Here is a 12468-nt window from a genome sequence, read left to right on the forward strand (position 1 = left end):
ACAAGAACAAACTGGGAGGAGGGTAGAGAGAATAGTGCAACAATGAATGAATGGAAACCCAAAATCTCTGTAAATGTTTATGAAAATTAATAAAATATAGGAAAAAAAATTAAAAAAAGGCAGAAAGAAGCAACACAAATGCCCATCAACAGACGAATGAATAAACAAATTGTGTTATATCCATATGTTGTTGTTATGTGCTGTTGCTATTCCTGTTGTTAGGTGGCATGGAGTTGAGTACAACTCATAGCAATCCTATGAAGAGCATATCTGAACCCTGTTCTATCCTGTGCCATCCTCATAATCTCTAACACACTTAAGTCCATTGCTGCAGTTACTATGTCAATCCACCTCATTGAAGGTTTCCTCCCTTTGGTTGACCCTTCACCTTTCAAAGCATGATGCCCCTTTCCAAGGAATAGCTTCTCCTAGTAACATGCCCAAAGTATGTAAGACAAAGTTTCACCATCCTTGCCTCCAAGGAGCACCATGGCTGCATTTTCCCCAAGACATACCTTGTTTTACTTTTGTCAGTTGACAGGATATTCAGTACTCTTCTCCAACATCACAACTCAAAGGAATCAATCCTTCTGTTATCCTTTTTAACTAACTCTCGGAAGCATAGCAAATGACTGAAAAAGATCATTACCTGAATCAGGCACATCTTATGTCTTCAAATTGATATCTCTGCTCTTCAGTGATTTGGAGAGGTACCTGATAGTGCACTTTCTCAATATAACACAACTCCTGGTCTCCTGATTCCTGGCACCAAAGATACTGATTGTGGATCCAAGTACGATGAAATCATTGACAATTTCAATCTTTTATCCATGTGTTCAGTGGTGAGAAATTTTGTCTTGATATTGAGATGTAATCTATATTCATGGCTGTAGTCTCTGATCCTCTGCAGTAAGCACTTCAAGTTCTCCTCACCTTCAGGAAGCAGGTTGTATAATCTGTATAACACAGGTTGTTGATGAGTCATCCTCTAATCATGATGGCATTCTTCTTAGAATCCAGATTCTTAAATGATTTCTTTGCATACAGATTGAATAGATATGGAAAAAGGATACAACCTTGATGCACACCTTTGCTGATTTTAAACCATGCAGTGTTCCATTGCTCCGTTCAGACAACTGCTTCTTTGTCTAGGTATAGGTTTCATATGAGCATAACTAAGTGTTCCAGGATTGTCATTTTTCTCAATGTTTACCATAGTGTTTTTATTATCCACATAGTAAAATGCCTATGCATATTCAATAAAAGCAGACATTTTTGTATTCTCTAACAACAACAACAACTTCAGCCAGGCTCCATCTGATATCAGTAGTGATAACTCTGGTAGTGTGGCCTCTTCTAAATCCAACTTGAACTTCTGGCAATTCTCTGTCAATGTACTTACTGTTCTAGTAATTTCGGGATGATCTTCAGCAATATTTTGCTTGCATATGTTATTATGATATTGGTTGTTAAAAAGACAGAAGAAGAAGAAAAGACTAAAATGGATGTCAGAAGAGACTCTGGAAATTGCACTAGGGCATTGAGAAGTCAAAACAAAGGGGGAAAGAAAGGAAGAATAAAAAAAAATAAAGTGCACTTGATTAAAAAAATTAAAAGTATGTATTTTATGCTGTTGTTACACGTTGTTGAGTTGCCTGCGACCCACAGGGACTCTACGTACTGCAGCTCTGAAGTCTGCCCTGTCCTGAGCCAGTCTCACTGATTCCAGTACATCAACCCAATTGCTCCAGTTCCTGTATCAATTCATCTCATCCAGGGTCATCCTTTCCTGTGCTGTTCCTCCACCTTTCCAAGCATGATGTCCTTCTCTAAGGACCAGTCTCTCCTGGCCACATGCCCAAAGTATGTGAGACAGAGCTTCAAAATCCTAGCCTTCAGGGAGAAACTTGGTTTCACCCTAAGACAGACCAATTTGCTTTCTTGGTGATCCATAGTATATTCTAGACTCTTCTCCAGCACCACAATTAGAAGGCTTAGATTCTTCTTCTGTCATCCTTAGTCACTGTCCAGCTTTTTGATGCATAGCAAGTAATTGCAAAGATAATGGTCTGAATCAGGAGCATCTTAGTCTCTAGACAGACATTGTTGCCTTTCAGTACTCTGGGGAGGTCCTTGAGAGTAGATTTTCCCAATACAATTCGCATTCTTATTTCCTAACGGCTGGCTCCAAGAATGTTGATATGTTTTATATTAAGAAAAACAAATCAATGAAACAAGGAAAGAATTTTCTTGGCATTTAAAAAAACATTTTTCATCATTTTAAAAATTAATTTTAATGAAATTTTACAGATACTTAGGGTTTCCAGTCATTCATTGCTGCATTTTTCTCCCTGGCCACCTCCTCTCCCCAATTCACTTTTCTCCTTGATGAGTAAAATAAATAGTCTTTCATTGCTATGCAATCCCTCCCCCAAGTCCACTGCACTGTGCAGCCTTCATTCTGGTCTCCTGTCATGACAATAATACCTAATCATATATCCCTTTTAAACAGTTCTCTCCCTCATCTGTTGCAATGCAGTATATATCATTCCTCCCCATCTTCTCTGTCTTCCCTCAACCCCAATGTCAGTCGTGTTTTACAATAGTGGCCCTATGCAGTATTTGTCCTTTTGTGACTGAGATATTTCATTCAGCATAATGTCCTCTAGGGTCATGCACTTAGCATAATATTTCATGAGTTCCTTGTTTTTCAGTGGTGCATAGTATTCCACTGTGTGAATATACCAGAGCTTCTTTAACCATTCATTTGTTGATGGGCTGCTTGGCATTTTTAAAAGTTGAAAGAACTGAAAAACAAAGCCAAGCCATGAGTGATGCTATGGGCAAAATCCTGAATGATTCAAGAAGCATCAAAAGAAGATGGAAGGAATATACAGAGTCACTGTACCACAAGGAATTGATTGACACTGAAAAACTTCAGGAAGTACTATATGAACAAGAGCCAAAGGTAATGAAGAAAGAAATTCGAGCTGCACTGAAGGCAATAGCAAAAAGAAAGGACCCAAGAACTGACAGGATACTAATTGACATGTTTCAACTAACAGATGCCCTCAGTCTATATCAGAAAATTTGGAGGACTGCTACTACTTGGCTGACAGACTGAAATAGATCGACAGTTGTTCCCATACCCAAAAAAGGTGATACAAAAGAATGTAAAAATTATCAATATTAAATCCGAATGTACTGTTGAGTCAGAATCAATTAATAATGGACACTTGTTTTCAGAGGCAGTAAATCACATGAGAGAAGATAGCCCATATTTCACTTATGGAGCAGCTTGTGGATTTGAACTAGGAGCCTGTGGGTTGGCAGCACAAATCCTAACTCACTAGGCTACCAGAGCTGCTTATATACAACAAGTGGAATGTTAGTTGTCCATATCTGCAATGAAGGGATGAACCCTGGAAACACTGTATTAAGTTAAATAAGCCAGATACAAATTTTTATAAAGTCCTCATTTATATGAAATGCGACACATGGGCAATATTATCCTGTGCTATTTACAGTCTCTGGAAATCTGCTGAAGGATCAGCTATGAGTTGGTTCCAACTTGATGGCACATAACTAACAACAACCGAGGCAGAAAGCAGACTGGTAGTTAATCAACTAGTGGCAGTGGGAATGGGAGAATTGGGCAAATGCATAATGGGTATGAGGTTTCCTTTTGGTGTGATGAAAATGCTTTGGAAGTACAAAAAAATGCACCAAATGTCACTGAATTATCTAGTTTTGAATGGTTAATTTAATGTCATATGAATTTCACCTTGATTTAAAAAGTTACATATATACCACACACATTTATAACCACTCTAGAACTTTCATGTAGTCATTCTTTCAACAAATACTTATTACACATCTAATAGGGACCAGGTAAGCAGCATTGTTGGCACAGTGAATTGCACTGCTAACTCAAAGGCTGTGTGCCTTTGTTAGTTGGAATCCACCAGCTCTGAGGGAGAAAGATGGCAATCTCCTCCCATTAACTTTTCATTTTGTGTGTGTGTACCGTCGAATCAGATCTGACTGGCACAGGAGGAGATTGCCCCTCCTTCTCCAGCAGAGCATCTGGTGGATTTAAACTGTGCACCTTTGGGATTGCAGCACAGCTTCTCGCCACTAGGTCACCAGAGCTCCCTTTCCCCGTTAACATTTAGAGCCCAAGAAATCCAATGGAGGGTTGCTATGAGTCAGAACTGACCTGCTTGCAGTGAATCTGAGCTTGTTTGAGAGGTCAGTCATTACTGCAGGAGCTGTGAACATCCAGTAGTAAACAAAGGTAGTCTAAGATCCCAACTCAAAAGGGAGAGGGAGAAACAATAAACTTGTACAAACTCTAAAATACCCATGATAACTGTCATATGTTGGTTGTTGTGTACTAAGGAGTCAGAACTGACTGATAGCTGACCCTCCAGTGGGTTTTCAGAGGCAGTTAATCACAAGGGAGGATACAGAGAATTAAAATTAAGTAACTTACCAGCCAGGAAAAAAAATCTCTGAAAATGTAACATTTAAGATTTGCATATAATTTATAAAACAATAATGATTGGATTTATCAATAAGAGTAAAATAAAATGTGTCCAATATTTATACAGTACTAAAAATTATGTTTACGTTAACATGTAATTTATGTTTAAAAAGTAGGAAAGAGATTTTTTTTTATCTGAATTCATTTTCCAAATTGAAAATGTATTATATTATTACCTTTATATTACAAGAAATAAGCTTAACTCTGAGTAAGTACTTTAGAAACTGGCCAATATTTTGTAACAAAAGTAATACTAATATTTTTGAAATGAGTAAAACGGAATCACTCCCAACTAAATCCACAGATCTATTTTCCTAGGGCAGTTCCCGGTTTCTTCTCCAACAAAGTTTGGTGTGTTTTTTTTTTTTAGATTTTATTTTAATAATTTTAATGAACATTTACAGAGATTTTGGATTTCCATTCATTCTCCAATGAAGTTTTACCCATATTGGTAACTTCTAGTGTTATGTCTCTACAGCATAACTCACCTCCTGTATCTTCATCTTCATTGCTTGGACCTTCAGCACTGTCCACATTTTCTATTTCATGGGGCTTGGTTAAACTGTAGTCATTCAAATTCACGGGACCTTCTAAAAGAAAAAAATGAGTTTGAATCATGTAATCACTTCAAGTAATTTTTATAAAAGAATTTTTATAAACAGATATCAATTAGACCTCCAAAAATTTCAACTTCACACAATCCTACAGTGATAGGTTCTATCCTTTTCACATATGTCTTGAAGTTATGTGAAAAACTGTGAAGTTTTGAAATATACCCAGGTCTATGAATCTTTCTGGTAGACATGATTTCCTTTAATAAGTTTTCTGTTACAGGACAGAAAATTATTCCTTTATTTCTTTTCTCACAATGTTCAGAAAGATGGTATTTTAATTGGTGACTAAAAGCTATTAATGTATATTTGTTTGCTGTTGTGTATTGAACCAGAACTGACTCATAGTTGATGCTCCAGCAGGTTTTCAGAGGCAGTTAATTGCATGGAAGGAGACTATCCATCTTTCTCCTGTAAAGCACTGGTGGATTAGAACTTTGTGCCTTTGGTAATGCAGTGCAGCTTCTTGCCAGTAGGCCACCAGATCTCCCCATTAATGTATGTTGATAAAATAATGAGCCTGGAAATACCAGCATAATCTAATTTGGGAAAGATGTTTTCCTGAGAAGAAACCTGAATATTAAATGCCAAATCCTATTCTCCCCTTAAGTTTATATTGTAAATGCTCTTCTATGGAAATAAAGATGGCCTCTAAATTCCTTTATTTCTCTGAACATTTGCTAAGAGTGGAAATGCTTCAGATAAGAACAGGTCATAATCTTGTCTTTGAATACCTTATAATTTGTACATAAAATAATTTGTAGATAAGACAAGTACACAACTATAGTGTTGAGTAGTCTTGGAAAAGTATTAAAGGAAATACAAAGTACAAAGCAGATACTAAGGGTGTTTCAGAAAATGTCAAATTTGTAAAAAATCTTTTTAATTACAGCAGCCTATCACAAAATGAAATACTTAGAAACAAATGTAACTAGAGTCACAAAAGAGCTATACAAAGAAGACTACAAAACACTGCTACAAGGAACAAAAGGAGACCTAGATAAACAGAAGAATATACCATGTTCATGAATTGTTGTTGTTGTTAAGTGTTGTTGAGTCGCAGGCGACTCATAGCAACCCTATGAAGGAGAGTCCTCAATGCTTGGGTGTCTTTCATCCTCTCTCCAGGTTTATAGGTGTTCATGAATAGGGAGACTTAATATTGTAAAAATGACCATTCTACCAAAAGTAATCTACAAGTGCAATGCAATCTTAATATAGATACCAAGGATATGGAAAAGGCAATTTCCATTTTTATCTAAAAAACAAAGAGACTTAAAATAAGCAAAGAATTACAGAGGCATCATACTCTCTTTTCTCAAAACCTACTATACAGCCATAGTAATCAAAACAGCATGGTACTGTTCCTATATGACAGACACATAGATCAATGGAATAGAATTGAGTGCTCAGAAATCAATTTATCTATTGTGGTAAAAAGATCTGTAACAAGGAGATGAAAGAAATTAAGTGGGCGAATGACAGCCTCATTAACAAACAATGCTGGCAAATTTGGAACTCTATCTGCAGAAAATGGAAACAAAATCCACACCGCACACTATACATAAAACCAAACTCAAGGTAGACAGAGGTCCTAGGGGCAAAGCAAAAACCTAAAAAGATCATGAGAGGAAAAGAAAAGAAAAAAGAAGAACAAATCTAGAAACCCTAGTCTATTGCATAAACAGGTTTGCAAACATAGCCAAAATGCACAACCAGAAAAGGATATAATTCGATGGATGGGATCTTCTAAAAATAAATTTAAAAAAAGTTTTATTGGTCTCCATACAAAATTTGTTTATATTGTGTTTCATTCATGTACATTGATTGTTTTTCTCCCTGCCCCTTCCTTCCAAGCACCAAACCCTGCAATCCTGTGATTTCCCCCCCTACTCCTCAGCTCTCTGCTCCCTCCTCTTCCCTCTTTGGGTATCCATATACATCTTACTGGTTAGCCTTCTATTTTGCAGTAACGGTCTTATACAGTATATTTGTTTTTATGTGTCTGAGTTAGTTTACTCAGCATAGTGCTCTCTAGCCACTCTCATGTTATATAATATTTTTCAAAATTGTTATTCCTGAGGGCTGCAAAAAATTCCACTGTGTGAAGGTATCTAGAATTTATAAAATACTCGAGCACCACAACAAGATAAAGGTAAATAACCCAACTGAAAAACAGGCACAGGATATGAACAGACACGTCACCAAAGAAGACACTGAGATGGCCAACAAACACATGAAGAAATGTTCAAAATCCCTAGCTCTAAGAGAGATGCAAATCAAAACAACTATGAGATATCATTTCACCCCAGTTAAGAAGAACAAAATTTAACAGAACAGCAAACATCAAATGCTGGCGAGGTTGCAGAGAAACTGGAACCCTATTCACTGTTGGTGAGAGTGTAAAATGGTGCAACCACTATGGAAGGTTGTATGGCGCTTTCTCAAAAAGTTGCAAAAAGAGATACCATTTGACCCAGCAATTCCACTACTGGGAATTTACCCTAACGGAACCATAACTGCTACTCAAGCAGATATATGCACACCTATGTTTATTGTGGTTTTGTTCACAATAGCAAAGAGCTGGAAACAACCCAAGTCCTCATCAACAAACGAATGGATAGAGCAGCTCTGGTATATTCACACAATGGAATACTATGCTGCATTGAAAAACAGGGAACTCATGAAATATTATGCAAAATGGATGACCCTGGTGGACATTATGCTGAGTGAAATATCTCAGTCACAAAAGGACAAATATTGCATAAAGCCACTGTAGTGAAACAGGACTGACATTGGGGTTGAGGGAAGACAGAGAATGAGGGGAGGAATGATGTATATTCATTGAAATAGATGAGGGAGAGGACTGTTTAAAAGGGATATATGATTGTGTATTATTATCATGACAGGAGTCCAGAATGAAGGCTGCACAGTGGAGTGGACTTGAGGGGAGGGACTGCATAACAATGAAAGATTTTTTCTTTTACTTTTCAATGAGAAGAGTGAATTGGTGGGGAGGGGTTTGGCAGGGAGAAAAGTGCAACAATGAATGAATGAATGAATGGAAACTCTAAGTCTTTGTAAACATTCATTAAAATTAACTATGAAAAACAGAAAGACACATATACACAAACACAAAGAATATGCAAAAGGGGACTTATGTGTGTTGCAATTAAAATATCTGCTATTTGGTTATTTACAGAAACAGTCTGCTGACCATTACAGTGAATTTCAAAATCAGTTGCAGATTACTAGCACACTTCACCCCTAATATTTAATCATGTTGTTGTTGTTATGGGCCATCAAATCACCTGCGATTCATAGCCAACCTAGGTACAATAGCTCTGAACCCTGCCCTATTTTGAACCAATCTCTATGGACTCTGACAACTAATCCCACTGCCCCAGTTACTGTGTTAATCCATCTCATCCAGGGTCTTCCTTTCCTTCACTGTCCCCATGTCCTTCCAAGTATGATGTCTTTCTCCAAGGACTAGTCCCTCCTGGCCACATTCCTTAAGTATGTGAGATGGAACTTCAAAATCCTTGCCTCCAAGAAGAAACTTAGTTTCACATTCCCCAAGACAAATCTATTTGTTCTCCTGGTATGTTCAACACTCTTTTCTAGCACAACTCAAAGGCATCAATTCTTCTTCTGTCATCCTTGATCATTATCTAGCTCTCTGATGCATAGCACGTAATTGTGAACCTGGAAAAGGCACACTTTAGTCTCTAGATTGATATCATTGCTCTTTAGCACTTTGAAGAGGTCCCTGACAGTAGACTTTCCCAATGCAATTTTGACTTCCTGGTCAAAAGAATGGTGCCAAGAATGTTGATTATGGAACCAAGCAAGCTGAATTTGTTAACCTCAATCTCTCCTCCATCCATAATGTGCTGCTAATTGGCCCAGTGGTGAGAATTTTTGTCTTCTTGATGTTATGTTTCAATTTACATTGAAGACTACAGTCCTTGACCTTCTGTAGCAAGTGCTTAAGGTCCTCCTTAGTTTCAGCAAGCAAGATTGTGTCATCAGCATAGTGCAGGTTGTTGATGAGGTTTTTTCCAATCTTGACGTCGCATTCATCCTCATAATATCCTGCCTCCTGAATGACCTATTCCCCACACTGGTTGAAAAAGTATGGAGACAGAATGCATCCTTGACGCATTCTCTTCCTAATTTCGAACCATTCGCTGTTTTCTTGCTCTGTTCTGATGACCGCCTCCTGGTTAGCCACAATTTGTTGTGATCCACACAGTCTAATACCTTTGCTCAGTCAATGAAGCACAGATAGACATTACTCTGGTACTCTTTGCTTTCAGCCAAAGTCCATCTGACATTGGTGATACTGTTTCATGATCTCTTCTAAACTCAGCTTGTATTTCTGGTAGTCCTCTGTTAATGTACAGTTCCAGTAATTTTTTTATAATCTTCGGCAGGATTTTGCTTGTGTATGTTATTGGTGATATTGTTGGATAATTTCCAAACTCTGTTGGATCACCTTATTTTGGGACAGGAATAAATATGGATCTTTCCAGTGAGTTGGCCATGTAGTTGTCCTCGGGATTTCTTGGCACAATCTGGTGAGCACATCCAGTGCAGCCTCTGTTTCTCGAGGTAAGTTAATTGAAACACTGGGGCCTTCAGAGCACCTTGAACTTCCTCCTTCATCACCACTATCATATGTTGTTTCTTGAACTTCTGTGTAAGCCAATTCTTTTTTTTTACAGTAACTCTGTGTACTCCTTCCATCTTCTTTTAAGGCTTCCTGGACAATTTCAATATTCTGCCCACAGTAAACTTAAGTATTGCAACTCGAGGCTTGAATTTGTTCTAAAGTTCCTTCAGCTGGGGGTGGGTGGGTGTGGGGGAGGTGCAGAGGGGCTTGTGTACCAATGAGGGAGTTTTTCTTTTGCTTTTTAAGGAGAATAGCAAAGGGGGGGGAGGGGGGAGGCGGGGTGGGCGGGGAGAAGGGTGCAACAATAAATGAATGTAATTCCAAAATCTCTGTAGATGTTCATTGAAATGAAAAATAAACAACTTTAAAAAAAAAAAGGAATACCAAGAGAGTGTGACCCTTTTGATTTTCCAATTCCAGTTTTGTGCATTTCATTATTATACTTTGCTTTGTCTTCCCATGCTGCCCTTTGAAATCTTCTACTCAGTTCCTTAACTTCTTAGTTCTTCCATTTGCTTAGGTTTTTCTGCATTCTAGTGTAATATTCAGAGTTTCTTCTGACATCCATCTCAGTCTTTTCTTCCTCCTTTCTTTGTACTCTTTTTCTTGCATTCTTCCTGGATGATATTCTTGATATTCTCACACAGCTCATCTGGTCTTCGTTCATTAGTGATCAAGGCCTCAAACCTGTTCCTGAGATGATTTTGAAACTCAAGTAGGATGAACTCAAGGTCAAATTTTGGTTCCTTTGGATTTGCTTTAACCTTCTTTAGCTTTAATTTGAACTTGCATATGAGTAGTTGATGGTCTTGAGTGTAGTATTTATTGAAAAGGTTGGTTTTCTTTTAGGGAAAAATTTATATAAAATTAAATGTACAGATATTAAATGTACCATGCAATAAGTTTTAACCAAAGAATATCCCTATGTAATGAAAATCCCTATAAAGGATATAGAACATCCTGATTATCTCAAAAATTGCCTCTAGATTCTAGTCAATCCTACAATATCTTACTTTGATTTTTCCCCATCCATCATATTTGCCATTTGGCCACTTACAGAAAGAGTTTGCAGACTACTGTTCTAGGGTAAAAAATACAAGCTAACTATATATTTATCCAACGAGAACTCAATAAATCAGTTAAAACCCAATAAATCAATAAATCTCAATAAATCAGTTGAAAAAAACACTGCTAACTATATATTTATCCAACAAAAACTCAATAAATCAGTTAAAACCCAATAAATCAATAAATCTCAATAAATCAGTTGAAAAAAACACTTTAAACAATCATCATTAAGTAGGGTTTAGTTTGGCCTTGTGATGCCAAAAGAAATTAATGATCTAAGTTGACGAGGCTTTTTGTGTAAGTCAGGCAGAGTTTGTTTTCTTTTTCTTCAACACAGTCCCATTTTCTCTGCAATCATATTAAAAACACTCCTTTTTCTTTGGAGAGGGACATCATGCTTGGGAGGGTGGAGGGACGGCGCAGGAGGGGAAGACCCTCTATGAGATGGATTGATTCGGTGACTGGGGTAATCGGAATGGGTGTGTCAGAGGTAGTGCGGTTGGCGCAGGATAGAGCAGGATTTAGGGTTGTTGTGCATAGGGTCGCTATGAGTCGCAAACGACTCGACGACACATAACAACAACAACAACAACAACAAACTCACTCAAGGTATATTTTAGGAGAAAGAAAGAGATGACATTACCTATGGGTGCAGACTGTTCCTGAGTAGTTTGTAGTTCCACATTTGGTTGTATATCTGAAAAGAAAGAGGTTTTAAATATTAGCCACTTAGTAGAAATTAATTCCAATGTAAGCATTCCAAACTTAATAAGGATACCATTTTGGAAACCACAGCAGAATTCTTCCTCAGAGCAGGTCTACGTCTTTTACCTTCCCTAGAAGTTTCAATGGTAATGAAGGAAGTATTTTATGTAGGAATGCTACTCTAAGAGCTTTCTGCCTAGAGGAACAACACAAGACATCTGTTAAAAACAATGAGAAAAAAATTTTAAAAAAGAACAAGGAGAAAAACAAGTCCTGTGATCAAGAAAATTTTAAAATACATAGGAAAGTTAAAAGAGTTGAGAATGAATAATTACATACCCACAATCAGATGCTACAATTAACATTTTGCTTCATCACATATCTATCTGCTCATTGACAATAGGCTCAATCATTTATTATAATTAATGAATCAATAAATACATTATATAAGTAAATATACTGTATTATAATTATAATTGTTATATACATTATATGCAAGACCTCTTTATATTTACTTAATGCCTTTTTCCCCCTGCTCTAGGATCCCATCTGCATTAGTCAGTTGTCATGTTTCCTTAAGCTTCTCTTAACTGTGACAATTTCAAGACTACCCTTGTACTAATGTGGTTTTTATTAGTATTTTAACATAAGAAATTATCATAGCAACTTTAATAATAATAGCTCAAACTAGACACAATCTATTATGTGTCCATCAATAAGATAATGGATAAATTAGTATATTCCTACAATGGAATACTACTTTGCAATAAAAAAATAATCAACTAGTTATCTGTATCATGGCATAGATGTAGTTCACAAACATTATGCTGAGTGAAAGGAAACTTAAGCTAAAGAGTTTC

General features: G+C 37.0%; 1 protein-coding gene across 1 annotated transcript in view; it reads right to left on the reverse strand.

The window, feature by feature from the left end:
• IKZF3 (IKAROS family zinc finger 3 (Aiolos)) overlaps positions 1 to 11595 on the reverse strand; it is an 88521-nt gene extending 76926 nt beyond the window's left edge. The window contains exons 1-2 of the mRNA XM_006889395.1: positions 11547 to 11595; positions 5035 to 5136 (exon numbers count right to left, since the gene is read on the reverse strand). The gene's annotated coding sequence lies outside the window, so the exon portion shown is untranslated. The remainder of the gene's footprint in view (positions 1 to 5034; positions 5137 to 11546) is intronic.
• Positions 11596 to 12468: the final 873 nt, after the last annotated feature.

This window comes from Elephantulus edwardii, unplaced genomic scaffold, assembly GCF_000299155.1.
Source record: "Elephantulus edwardii isolate Elephantulus edwardi_28Jun2011 unplaced genomic scaffold, EleEdw1.0 scaffold00077, whole genome shotgun sequence".
Taxonomy (NCBI): domain Eukaryota; kingdom Metazoa; phylum Chordata; class Mammalia; order Macroscelidea; family Macroscelididae; genus Elephantulus; species Elephantulus edwardii.